Source organism: Schistocerca piceifrons, chromosome 3 (assembly GCF_021461385.2).
Source record: "Schistocerca piceifrons isolate TAMUIC-IGC-003096 chromosome 3, iqSchPice1.1, whole genome shotgun sequence".
Taxonomy (NCBI): Eukaryota; Metazoa; Arthropoda; class Insecta; order Orthoptera; family Acrididae; genus Schistocerca; species Schistocerca piceifrons.
This window is the reverse complement of record NC_060140.1, coordinates 747,055,569-747,068,902: the sequence shown is the minus strand read 5'-3', so window position 1 is coordinate 747,068,902 and position 13,334 is coordinate 747,055,569. Positions and strand designations below refer to the sequence as shown.

The 13,334-nt window shown below is 44.2% G+C and overlaps 1 protein-coding gene across 1 annotated transcript in view; it reads left to right on the top strand.

Annotated features, from left to right (window-relative positions):
• The first annotated feature begins 9,360 nt into the window (after window positions 1-9,360).
• The window catches only part of LOC124788048 (sodium/iodide cotransporter), a 333,961-nt gene continuing 329,987 nt past the window's right edge, over window positions 9,361-13,334 (top strand). The window contains exon 1 of the mRNA XM_047255115.1: window positions 9,361-9,457. The gene's annotated coding sequence lies outside the window, so the exon portion shown is untranslated. The remainder of the gene's footprint in view (window positions 9,458-13,334) is intronic.

Sequence of the window (13,334 nt, the reverse complement as noted above, 5' to 3'; positions counted from 1 at the left end):
CAGACGACCATACGTTCATTCATTTCACAGATCTCACCAAACTGGATGTAGGCATTTATTTTGTGGGAGTGCACATGTGATCAATTAAATAAATAAATTGTCATTCTTTCCCACACTGGTATCCGGCTTCGCTGTATTAATTGAAATTGAGTTATTATTAGAAAAAATATGTTGTTCAGACAAGAATAATGAAGTATGTTGTACCTATTTTCAATGTCGGGCGGTACTGTACACTTTCATGCTTACGATCCTTACACCTAGCCAGCCGTCGTTTGGCACTTACCGGTGTGATGTGTGGCTTATGAGCAGCCAACCGACCATGAAATCCAAGTTTTGTCACCTCCTGCCTAACTGTCATAGTACTTGAAGTAGATCCTGATGTGATGGTTTGGGCAGACTTCTGCCTATTACATATTACGGCCCTCTTCAACTGTCGGTGGTCCCTGTCAGCGAACAGACGAGGTCGGCCTGTAGGCTTTCGTGCTGTACGCGTCCCTTCACGTCTCCACTTCACTATCACATCAGGAACATTGGACCTAGGGATGTTGAGAAGTGTGGAAATCACGCGTACAGACGTATCACACAAGTGACACCCAACCACCTGACCACGTTCGAAGTCCGTGAGTTCCGCGGAGCGCCCCATTCTGCTTTCTCAAGATGTCTGACGACTACTGAGGTCGCTGAGGTGGAGTACCTGGCAGTAGGTGGCAGCACAATGCAGCTAATATGAGAAACGTATGTTTTTGGGGGTGTCCGGATACTTTTGATCACATAGTCTATGTGTATTTTTGTCATGTTTAATAGTTTTGTACACTCCAGCTTACAACTTCCGTCTGATGATGAAATTTTGAAACGCGTAACGCTTAACAAAGAACTGTGCGATCGAGACATTTCTATGTCTGAGAGTTGTGCCGGTTCTGAATGGTAGTTTGCCTCTACCGTGGATGCATTTCTCCCTTAAGTAATGTGGTTTCATGAGGTGTTGGGCGGTCGAGGTATTGACACGCGTGTCTGCGCTCGTCGAAAAACAACTTGTCGAATGATCACAAGATACCGTTCCCTGCTCAGAATTATTCTGCAAACTAATAATATAGGTTCCTTGTAGACATTAGGTACGTAGACTCAATGACTTCTTACCCCTCAAACATAAAGTATTGTGCCACGCACCCAATCAAAATTACGTCCGCCCTATTCATCCCTTCCCAAAGAGTGTCATCAGCCACTTCTAATTAGTCTTTTCTCAAGGCTTCCACTTCAAAAAAATTGCTAAAAGTTAAAAAAGTTCGTCCAAGTACTTGCTACTTCTCCCGTTACCGTCTTCCAATAGAGCTCTAAGTACTTGCGCACTACTTCGTTCTCCCTTTCCTCCCTTCCGTTAAATGGGAAGTACTCAAAGTGTGTCCTCGTAGGTACAGTACGCAGTAATTTGACTGTTTACCGGATGTGTCAACGCTCTAATGTTCTAGCAACTTGAGACTGGAATCCTGAAATTCATCCGGTGCGACGCCTGCTACGGGAAGCAGAACTCGTATCAGCTGTTCCGCTGTTGCGTCAGCCGGTGAGCTGGCCCTGTATGCATTCCAACACGAAATGCCATAATGACGGAAATGTTTGCCCTCTGCGCTTTGGAACCTTCTCACACGACTGTGAGTGGTACTCTTCCTGGCAGGATTTAGACACTCCTCTTTGATACACTAACAAATGGAGCAACTTCACTGGCGGTGTGGTCATAAGTATGTCTAAACACGATATCTGCTCTTTGCCATTGCGTGACGCCTCTAGAAAGACTCATTTTATTGTGCTGATTCCAAATAATCGACTGGCACATACACAGCATTTCAATTCCATGAGTTACGTCAGCGGCAGAGGGTCACATGACAGCCTACTACTAGTTCTAAACCAATCACAGTGCACCAAAATTCCTTGTGTGCTCTTTTAAAGGGCAGGCTAATACAATGTCCTGCAGAACTTATGAATGAGATAGTGTTAACTACTCAATGGAAATGAATGGAAGTGCGGGAGCACGTTGCCAGACGTCTCCTGCTCGTGCACAGATTGCTGGATATCACAGGGTGCGAGGTCAGAGTGACTGTAGCGTGTGAGGTGCCTCTTACGTGAGGAAGACATTTTTACCAGTTTCAATAAATTATTGTCCTTTATTGATGTATTCACGATAGTTACGAAGTGCTGTAGTCCGTAGCCGGCCTTGAGTCGGAGAGCATTTCCCATCCTGGCTGGCTAGGTGACGAAGCGACAACATGTCGCGTGTAATGGGGTGGGGCTCGGCGCTGGACCGTAGCAACAAGCGTCAGCCTGGGAAATATACATGACGGGAAGTACCACCATCTTGGCGCCAAAGTCACCGATTTTGTTTATTTATATTTAATAATTAAAGTCATTTATGACAATATGAATACTAGGAGGAGCCTCTGGATGCTTAAAACTATTTATCATAATTTTGTCTCGTTAAAATTCACACCCGTTCATTAACAAATGCACATCTTAGTAAGTACGAAATTGATCAGAAATCCACGAACTGTGACAAAACTAGTAAGAGATAAGGACTGCGCGCCAAAGTCGGCAGTCGGCGTTAAGAGCTCTTCCTGTCTTCTTCGATGGTAGCCATGCTCTCGGTTACGAGTAGTTCGTGACATGAGTGTTTCATTATTGATCTAACAGGAATAAAAGTGATATTACGGCATTCTGAATGTTAATGTTTAATAAATAGATACTCCAAAGTTGATCTACAGCAATTTCGGATAATTAGCTTCCACCGACAGAGACATCCAATGCGCCAATGAAGAATCTGCACGGGACGACATTTACGAGAGCTGCACCGCGCACAGGTAGGAGGAAATCCGACGACACGACCCACCAAGGCGGATCAAGGAAGGTCCGATTTACACTCGCAAATTCCAGGTGGAAATGCTGACCAGTTATACTGTATGTCACATATACCACCCTCTACGGACTCACGGCTGACTTATAACAGTATCAGTTTAGAAGCGAGGGGATCTTGCAAGCGCCAAACTGGCCTGCCCCTGCAACACGGGGCAATTGGAGGAAGTGGAAAAGACAGTGCGTGTCAATCAGCGTGTAGTTATGCTGAACAGTGGTGATGTTCTTCTTTATAACATGAGCTGGAGACTACATTTGAATGACTTCACGTGGCGAACACTTGTCGGGAAGCAGGAAGAAGAACGAAGTGTGATGAAAGTAGCACAGGAATTTTGAATTGTTTACAGCACTGATTCACGTGTATGCGATGCTTTCTCAACCACAGGCACTGCTGCTCAAAGGCATCAAACATAACACTTAACGGGACTACTAGGCACGCAATCTCACGCTTCATAGTGGCATGACGTCTGTATGTGGGTGGTCTCTCTGCCGACTACCAACACATTGTGTTCCGTTGACAGCCGCGGCACTGGTTGCGATGCTACCAACAGCATAGGGACTGCACCAGTGGTGATTGGGGTCACGTGATACTTTCGGATGAGAGCAGATTCACCCTCAGTAGTGATTCTGAATGTTCCTTGATATGGCGAGAGGTGGGAACTAGAAATGCACCCAGGAACGTGATCGGTTTGCTGGCCCAGATGATACGGTGTGTAGAGTCGTATTTTTTTTTTCTTTTTTCCAGTCTCCCGACTGGTTTGATGCCGCCCGCCACGAATTCCTCCCCTGTGCTGACCTCTTTGTCTCAGTGTAGCACTTTCAACCTATGTCCTCGATTATTTTCTCCCTCTAATACCACGGAAGTTATTTCCTGACTTCCTAACACATCTCCTATCTTCCTATCTCTTCTTCTTGTTAGTGTTTCCCATTTACTCCTTTCATCGCCGATTATGCGGAGAACATCCTCATTTCTTACCTTATCAGTCCACCGAATTTTCAACATCCTTCTCAAATGCTTCGATTTCATTCATTTCCGGCATCCCTACAATGCATGTTTCATTACCATACAGTGCTGAGCTCCAAACGTACATTCTGAGAAATTTCTCCCTCATATTAAGGCCTATGCTTGATACTAGCAAACTTCTCTTGGCCAAGAGTGCCATTTTTGCCAGTGCTATTTATGCCCTCCATGTTCCGTCCACCTGGGTAGTTTTGCTGCTCAGGTAACAGAATTCCTCAACTTCGTCTGCTTCGTAATCATCAGTTCTGGCGATAAATTTCGCGCTGTTATTAGTTTCCTCTTTCTTCAGTTTACTCTCAGCCCATGTTCTGTTTCATTAGCCTATTCACCACAATCAGCAGCTCTTGTAATTCTTCGTCACTTTCGCTGAGAATAGCAGCGTCATCAGACAATCTTCTCATTGGTCTTTCAGCTTGAATTTTAATCCCACTCTTGAATCTTTATTTGCGTCATTGCTTACGGGTTGAACATTAGTGGGGACAGATCTGTGTTACACCCGTTAGAATCCGAGCTCTTCGTTATTGGTCTTCCAGTCTCATTATTCCCTCTTGGTTGTTATACATATTGTGTATTACCGCTACTTTTCGGAGAGTCTTGCCCCATTTTACATTGATGAGCAATCCTATGAACGTGTACAGATTTTTCTTCAATCTTGCTTCCATTATCAACCGCAACGCCAGAGCTGCCTCTTGTGCCCTTATCTTTCCTAAAGCCAAACTCATCATCTAACAGATCATGTAGCACGTTCTCAATTTTCTGGTCCATTCTCCTGTGTAATATTCTTGTAAGCAACTTGAATGCATAAAGTGTTATGCTGGTTGTACGATAATTCTCGGGCATGTTTGCTCTTGCTATTTACGGAATTGTGTAGATGATGTTTTTCCGAAAGTATGATGATATATTGGCAGTCTCATACATCGTACACACTGAAGTGAAGAGTCGTTTTGCTGCCACTTCCTTCAATGATTTCAGAAACCCTATGGAATGTTATGTATCGCTTTTGCCTTATTTGATCTTAAGTCGTCCAAATCTCTTTTAAATTCTGACTCTAATACTAGATCCTCTATCTCTTACCTGTCGACTATTGCTTCTTTTTCTATCACGTCATCAGACATGCCGTTTCTCTCATAGAGGCTTTCAGAGTAATCTTCCCATCTATCTGATCTCTCCTCGGCACTATTTAAGACTGGAAGTCTCCTTTGACTCTTAATTTTACAATCCTTGCTTTTAATTTCACCGAAGATTGTTTTGAGTTTTCGGTATGCTGAGTCAGTCCTCCAGTCGATTTTTCATGTAGCCATTTCGCCTTAGCTTAACTGCTCTTTTTGATTCCTAAGCGATTGTATTTCTGTATTTCGGAATTTCCATAAACACTTTTGTACTATCTTCTTTCGTCGAACAGCTGAAGTATTTCTTATATTAAGCATGGTTTCTTCGCAGTTACCTTCCTTTCCAACTTCCATGAGTACTCTTTTTAGAGCTGTCCGTTCTTCTTCAACTGAATTGTCTATTGAGTTATTCACTATCACAGTATCTACAGTCTCAGAGAACTTCAAGCATATCTCTTTATTCAAAAAATGGTTCAAATGGCTCTAAGCACTCTGGGACTTAACATCTGAGGTCATCAGTCTGCTAGACCTAGAACTACTTAAACCTAACTAACCTAAGGACATCACACACATCCTTGCCCGAGGCAGGATTCGAACCTGCGACCGTTGCGGTTGCGCGGTTCCGGACTGCAGCGCCTAGAACCGCTCGGCCACCCGGGCGGCTCTCTTTATTCCTTATTAGTTCCGTACTGATTCTTCCTCACTAATATCTTCGGCCTACTTTAAATGTTACTAAATCATGATCTGAGTCGAGCTCCATTCTTGGGTACGCTTTATAGTCCGATATCTGATTTCGGAATCTCTGCGTGACTATGATGATCTAACTTGGAACTTTCCGAATCTCCTAGCGTTTCCCACGTATACCTGCCCCTCTTCCATGCTTGTGCAGTGTGTTTGCTATTACTAGTTGAAATTTATTGCAGAATTCAGTCAGTCTTCCTCCTCTGTCATTCCTGTGAGAAAGTCCATATTCTCCTGTAACCCTTTCTTCTACTTCTTCACCTATAACCGCATTCTAGTCTCCCATGATTATTTGATTTTCATCTCCCTGTATGTACTGAATTACCGGTTCAATATTCTCATATACGTTTTCCATCTCTTCGCCGACCATTGTGGCCGAGCGGTTCTAGGCGCTACAGTCTGGAACCATGCGACCACTACGGTCGCAGGTTCGAATCCTGCCTCGGGCTTGGATGTGTGTGATGTCCTTAGGTTAGTTAGGTTTAAGTAGTTCTAGGTTCTAGGGGACTGATGACTTCAGAAGTTAAGTCCCATAGTGCTCAGAGCCACTTGAACCACTTTTTTTTAACTGCTCACAGGAACTCAATTTCTGCCCTACCTAACTATTCCTAAAGAATCCAAACACTTTATGCCATTTTCTGGTGCTGTTAACGTTATTCTATATTCGTCTGACCAGGAATATTTGTCTTCTTCTCATTTCACTTCACTGACCTCCACTGTATCTAGATTGAACCTTAACATTTCCAGTTTCAGATCTTCTAGCTTTCCTACCACGTTCAGACTTCTGACATTCAGTACTCCGATTCGTAGAACGTTACCCTTTCTTTGGTTAAGTAATCTGTTTCTCATGGTGACCTCCGTCTTGGCATTCCCCTCCCAGAGATCCGAATGGAGACTAGTCCAGAATCTTTTGCAAGACACTTTTTCAGTTACAGTCCATATATCCTGTGGATTCACGGTATGTGTCTAATGCTGTGATTTCCGTTGCCTTCTGCATCCTCAAGCCGTTGATGATTGCTGATTCTTCCGCCTTTTTGGGACAGTTTTCCATTGCGAGAGCAAGAGAGTGCCCTGAACCTCTGTCCGTTCCTCCGGTCTCTTTGACAACACTGTTGGCAGAATGAGAGTCACTTCTTGTAGCGAAAGTCTACGACCGCCATTGCTGATGAGTTCTATTCAAAATTTAAGCAGTAGCGGGATTCGAACCCCGGACCCAGAACGTTTTGATTACTAGCTAAAGACGCCCCCCCCTTTTTTATTGCTATTGTTCTCGGCATTTTGTGTGGGCCGGCGTCGCATGATACGTGTTCAAGTTGATCGTTGAATACTTCACTCAGTTTTTTGTTACAAGGGGCAGCCATCCTTTCTGACCGAACTCTCTGAGCTACCGTGCCGGCGTACCCCTAGACCGCAGGCGTGGGTGTACAGACCTTCAAACCTTTGGACTCAGTATAGTCACCGGTCAACACTATTATAATGTTCGCCGGGTGCAAGTCTTTCGATTTGACGCCACTTCGGCGACTTGCGCGTCGATGGGGATGAAATGATGATGATTAGGACAAAACACAACACCCAGTTCCTGAGTGGAGAAAATCTCCGACCCAGCCGGAAATCGAACCCGGGCCTTTAGGATTGATATTCTGTCGCGGATATAAAATGTAGACTGTCAATGGCAAGGAAAGCGTTTCTGAAGAAGAGAAATTTGTTAACATCGAGTAAAGATTTAAGTGTCAGGAAGTCTTTTCTGTAAGTATTTGTATGGAGTGTAACCATGTATGGAAGTGAAACGTGGACGATAAATAGTTCAGACAAGAATAGAATAGAAGTGTTCGAAATGTGGTGCTACAGAAGAATGCTGAAGATTAGATGGGTAGATCACATAACTAATGAGGAGGTGTGAATAGAATTTGAGAGAAGAGAAATTTGTGGCACAACTTGACTAGAAGAAGGGATCGATTGGTAGGGCATATTCTGAGGCATCAAGGGATCACCAATTTAGTATTGGAGGGCAGCATGGAGGGTAAAAATAGCAGAGGGAGACCAAGAGATGAATACACTAAACAGATTCAGAAGGATGTAGGTTGCAGTAGGAACTGGGAGATGAAGCTTGCACAGCATAGAGTAGCATGGAGAGCTGCATCAAATCTGTCTCTGGACTGAAGACAACAACAACAACATTCTGTCGCGCTGACCACTCAGTTACCGGGGGCGGACCAACATTATTATGGTTCAAATGTCTCTGAGCACTATGCGACTTAACTTCTGAGGTCATCAGTCGCCTAGAACTTAGAGCTAATTAAACCTAACTAACCTAAGGACATCACACACAACCATGCCCGAGGCAGGATTCGAACCTGCGACCGTAGCGGTCGCTCGGCTCCAGACTGTAGCGTCTAGAACCGCACGGCCACTCCGGCCGGCAACATTATTATGACACTGAACTATTGCCCCAGGCGTGTTCTTTGAGGCGTGAATCCGCCCATGATGGTATTTTTATGGATGACAATCCGAGAGCGCATCGAACAGCTCAGGTGGAGCAGCTCCTGGAACGAAAAAATATTCGGCGAATACAGTGGCCTGTTCGTTTCCCCGAGGTAAACCCCATCGACCACGACTGGAATGTTTGGAAAATGGTTCAATTGGCTCTGGGCACTATGGGACTTAACATCTATGGTCATCAGTCCCCTAGAACTTAGAACTACTTAAACCTAACTAACCTAAGAACATCACACACATCCATGCCCGAGGCAGGATTCGAACCTGCGAGCGTAGTCGTCACACGGTTCCAGACTGAAGCGCCTAGAACCGCACGGCCACACCGGCCGGCGGAATGTTTGGACCGACGTATTACATCGACATGCACCAATGACCATTCAGCCGTTGTCAACCGTGCTTTTGGAGGAATGGAACATCCTACCATTAGAAATCGTTACGAACCGTGTAGTCAGCATGGGTGCACCTTGCAAAACGTGCACTGCCGGCGTTGATGATTACACATGCTGTTCAGAACCATATGCCGACTTTTGTAATGTCCAGGGGACCATCATAAATCATGGCAGTTTCGTTATTGCCTTTGTATAAAAGTGTTCTGTCACATTGTGTATTTCTTTCAGTTCTGTATTACGCTGTAACAGTTCTTTCTGTGTATGGTTCAAATTTAATCGAACTTTATTTACAGGGTAGTGACAGATGCGAAAACACACCGGTGAGTTCACTAATGAACTTCACGGAAACTCTCCAGGCACATACTTGTTTGGTTACACTATTCTGTACCTCATTTCATCCGCTAATGACACCCCGACCGGCAAAAGCAACTTTCGTACCCTGCCACTAATAATTCGGAGGAACTGCCCACGGACAACGGGAATCGCGACGCTGTGGAATCCAACAACCGGCCGATCTGGCCGCTCGCCCGTTGGCTTGTGGCGGGCAGCGCAGCCAACCGAGTGAAGGCCGCGGCAGCGACCGCCCCCGCGTCGCACGGGAAGCGCTGACGAGTCAACCCCCGGCACGTGCGCGCATGCGCGCTCGCCCGCTCGCCCGCTCCGGCGGCATGGGTCTCGCCGCGGGGCTACGCCGTGGTCAGTCCGTCGCGAGACGTCGCCGTGTTAGCGCGTGGTGTTGTCTCCTGCTCTCGCGGAGAGCGTCTGTCGGGCACCCGCCACCACGCCGCTCCAGCATACGCCAGGTGAGCCGCGCGGAGCCCGCCCGTGTTTACAAATAGTCGCGCGCTGTAACTGCCGCCAATTTCTAAACAACAACAGTAAATATATCAGTTCCTTGTTGTGATGCACATCGTGATACGTAGCACATTCTACATTGTGAACCAGTATCAGTCTCCGGACAATTGTAAAAAACTACAGTTTCGTTTTGCGATGCTCCTCTTCACGCTAGAGAACAATATTATACAGAGAAAGAGTTCTTGACTCTGCAGCTGCGTGTGAAGGTTTGCGACAAGTTTAGAAATGGAATGGTAGAATGAAAATAACGGATAGGAAAATCAAAATCAGAGTATGGATGAAATCGTAAGATCTGAGGCGAGACGAAAAGACTATTAAAAATAATTGGAAGAGAAACAAATCCACAAACTGATTGTTGTAGGATATAAGCAAATCTAATCGTTAGAACATACCGCAGTTTTCTTTGAAACGAAGGCTTTTTTTTTCCTGCTTCTCTGCGTTTTCTGTCTGATATGTTGTTTCCTTTCGTGGACTGATCTTGGTAAAAAAAAATTCTATAGCCAAGATCACATAAATATTTCATTTTCAGCGACCGGTTTCAACAGACTTTGCGGTTATTTTACGGTCTATAACACAGTGCATGTACTTGGAATATATCTCTTATCCTGATTTATGACGTAATGTTTGAGCAAAAAGTTTTTTGGTGTACATTACCAGAAACGGAAACACAAACTGTACATATACACTTCTTTAAAAAATGTTTTTTCACAAGGTGTTCATTGTGAGTTGGAACCTCATGCCAAGTTGTCTTATTAGTGGATAAAAGGCAGTTCATTTCCAACTCACGATGAACGCGTTTTGTAGCAAAAATTTTCTATGGGGTGCAGTTTCCATTTCCGGTTCTTGTAACGACAGACCAGAAACTTTTTTCTCAAATATTGCACCATAAATCATGATAGGAGATATATTCCGTGTATATGCACTATATTACAGACAAGAAGATGACATAAAAGTCTGTCGAAAATGAAGAAATATTTATGCGATTTGGCTGTAGACAGTTTTTTACCAAGAAAAAAGATCGCTCCTTCTCATTTCTCAACAGGAGAACATTCAGTCGGACGGTTTTTGATCGTCTGTAATGTATTTTTCATACACTTAAATGCAAATAATTACAAGAAGCAATTTAATTGTCGGGTAGAATGTGAGAGTATGAGAGAATACATTATCCTTACAAAAGAAAATATTTGTGTATGTACTACAAACTTGAAAGGCTAACGTGCTACTGTTAAGCAAAGCGAAATGCTTTGGGCATAAATGTAAGGTTGCAAGAGCCTTTTTGTTTTGGATATATACTTCGGTAAAAGGATTAGAGGTCATGATTTCGAATACTCATATTGGTATATGAACTTATTTTTCAAACGCCAAAAAGTAATAAATTCTTTTTCGCTGCGAATGTAGTTTCCGTAGGCCTAATGTTTATTGTTGGATGCATGCGTTTTTAGACATTGTCGAATATTGTGGAATTTGATGTAGGAAATAGTCTTAAGTACTTAAAAGCGCCTGTTGTCTCTATGTAGCAGCGACGGATAAGACGCGTCTCGCAGCAACAGTCTGTATTCTGGACCAGCTGTAGACAAATAGAATACGGAGAGTAAACTTCTGAGGTCATAGGGCGACGTATCTAGGTGCCCGATCACAGTCGACAAAGCAACTCGTAATGAACTGCGTGCGCACCAAGTTGAAATTCGTGTTTGTCACAACAATGGACAGCTTAGCAGTAGTGAAGCTAAATGGCCCTAATCATAGAGATGACTGAAGCTTACGTTAAGCATGATGCTAACACCCGTGTGAAGATGTCCTCAACTTTTACACTTGAAAACAAGAGACTTTGCCGAGGACAATAGAGACACTGAAAAGTAGACTTGTTCCTAAACTTTAACCTTGGCAGACTGGCGAGACTCGAAAAAGTCTTTCTGGCTGCCGGATGTTCTCACGGCTCCGGCGCACACACTGGCTTTGTCGACACCATTGAATCCGGTGAAGTAATTTATGCGATGACTGACTTTGCGACAATCAACTGCAGAAAGAAAATTTCGGTAATCAGTGTACAGACATATTACGTTAATGCATAAGTTCGTAGCGTTTTTCTTTTACATGTTGGTATACCGGTTGCTATGGTTCATTTATCGATTGTCATTTTTTATTTGTAGTTAACTGTTGCTACTTCAATTATTGTCGTTTGGAGATAGGGTGGAGCTGTGGACGCTAGGAAATGGAGTGTGAAATGTATAAATCTGAACATTTGCGACATATTCTTCTGTTTAAGTTCAGCAGCAGCTCAGGCAGCCAGAAACGCTTGCGCCGTGTATGGGAATATTGCCACTGGACAGCACACGACAAGAAAATGATTCTTTCGTTTTCAAGAAGATCATTTTGACCTTAGTGACTCTCCACGTTCAGGAAGACCTTCGGGGTTTGTTGAAGATCGTTTAAACGGTGATCCACATCAGTGTAGTCAAGAACTAGCAAATGTGATGATCTGTGGTCATTCCACCATCGTGCGGCATTTGCACGCAGTGGGGAAGGTCCAAAAATCGGGTGTACGGGTACTACATGCTCTAGAATCTAGACCAATATCACAAAAATTAGAGCCTGGCCATAAGTGCATCTCTGTTTGCTCCTCAAGCCGACGATTCCTATCCTGTAGCGTTACTGGTGAAGAGAAATGGTGTCTTCATGATGACGTAAGCAAAAGAAAGGAATGGTTTAACCAAACAAAGCCGCAACTCGCCGTACAAAGACCTGCGTGCATCCACAAAATGTAATGTTATGTATCTAGTGGCACTGCGACGGTGTGGTGTACTGCGAATTGCTTCCCCGAGATGTAATCATCACTGCTGACAGTTGCTGTCAACAGCTGAGACGTCTTGCAGACGCGGTCCAAGAACGACTAAGAAGACTGTGTGAAATACGATAAGACCCCCCCGCATTCTGCTAGACTGACAAAAACCTTTATACAGAGGATGGACTGGGAAGCCATTCCGTCCCTATCTTATTCACCTGATCTTGCACCCCCTGATTTTCATCTTTTCCAGTCTCTATCGAACAACCTTCCCTTAACTTTCTTTCCGGATGAAAATGCACTCCGGACATGGCTGGACGAGTTCTTCGCCTCAAAACCACGTCATCTTTATAGTACCGGAATCGAAAGTTACCCCAGCGTTGGCAGACTCCTGTATATTATTGATGATTAAAGCCTCTGGAATGTGTATCTGTTGTATTTATTAAGTTCATGGAAAAACGATACGTATGTATTTCATCTACATCTACATGATTACTCTGCAATTCACATTTAAGCGCTTGGCAGAGGGTTCATCGAACCACAATCATACTATCTCTCTACCATTCCACTCCCGAACAGCGCGCGGGAAAAACGAACATCTAAACCTTTCTGTTCGAGCTTGATTTCTCTTATTTTATTTTCATGATCATTCCTACCTATGTAGGTTGGGCTCAACGAAATATTTTCGCATTCGGAAGAGAAAGTTGGTGACTGAAATTTCGTAAATAGGTCTCGCCGCGACGAAAAACGTCTTTGCTTTAAAGACTTCCATCCCAACTCGCGTATCATATCTGCCACACTCTCTCCCCTATTACGTCAAAACGAGCTGCCCTTTTTCGCACCCTTTCGATGTCCTCCGTCAATCCCACCTGGTAAGGATCCCACACCGCACAGCAATATTCTAACAGAGGATGAACGAGTGTAGTGTAAGCTGTCTCTGCCAATGAAACGCAACGTTTGGCTCGCCTTCCCCACAATATTATCTATGTGGTCTTTCCAACTGAAGTTGTTCGTGGTACTTAGTTGAATTGACAGCCTTGAGA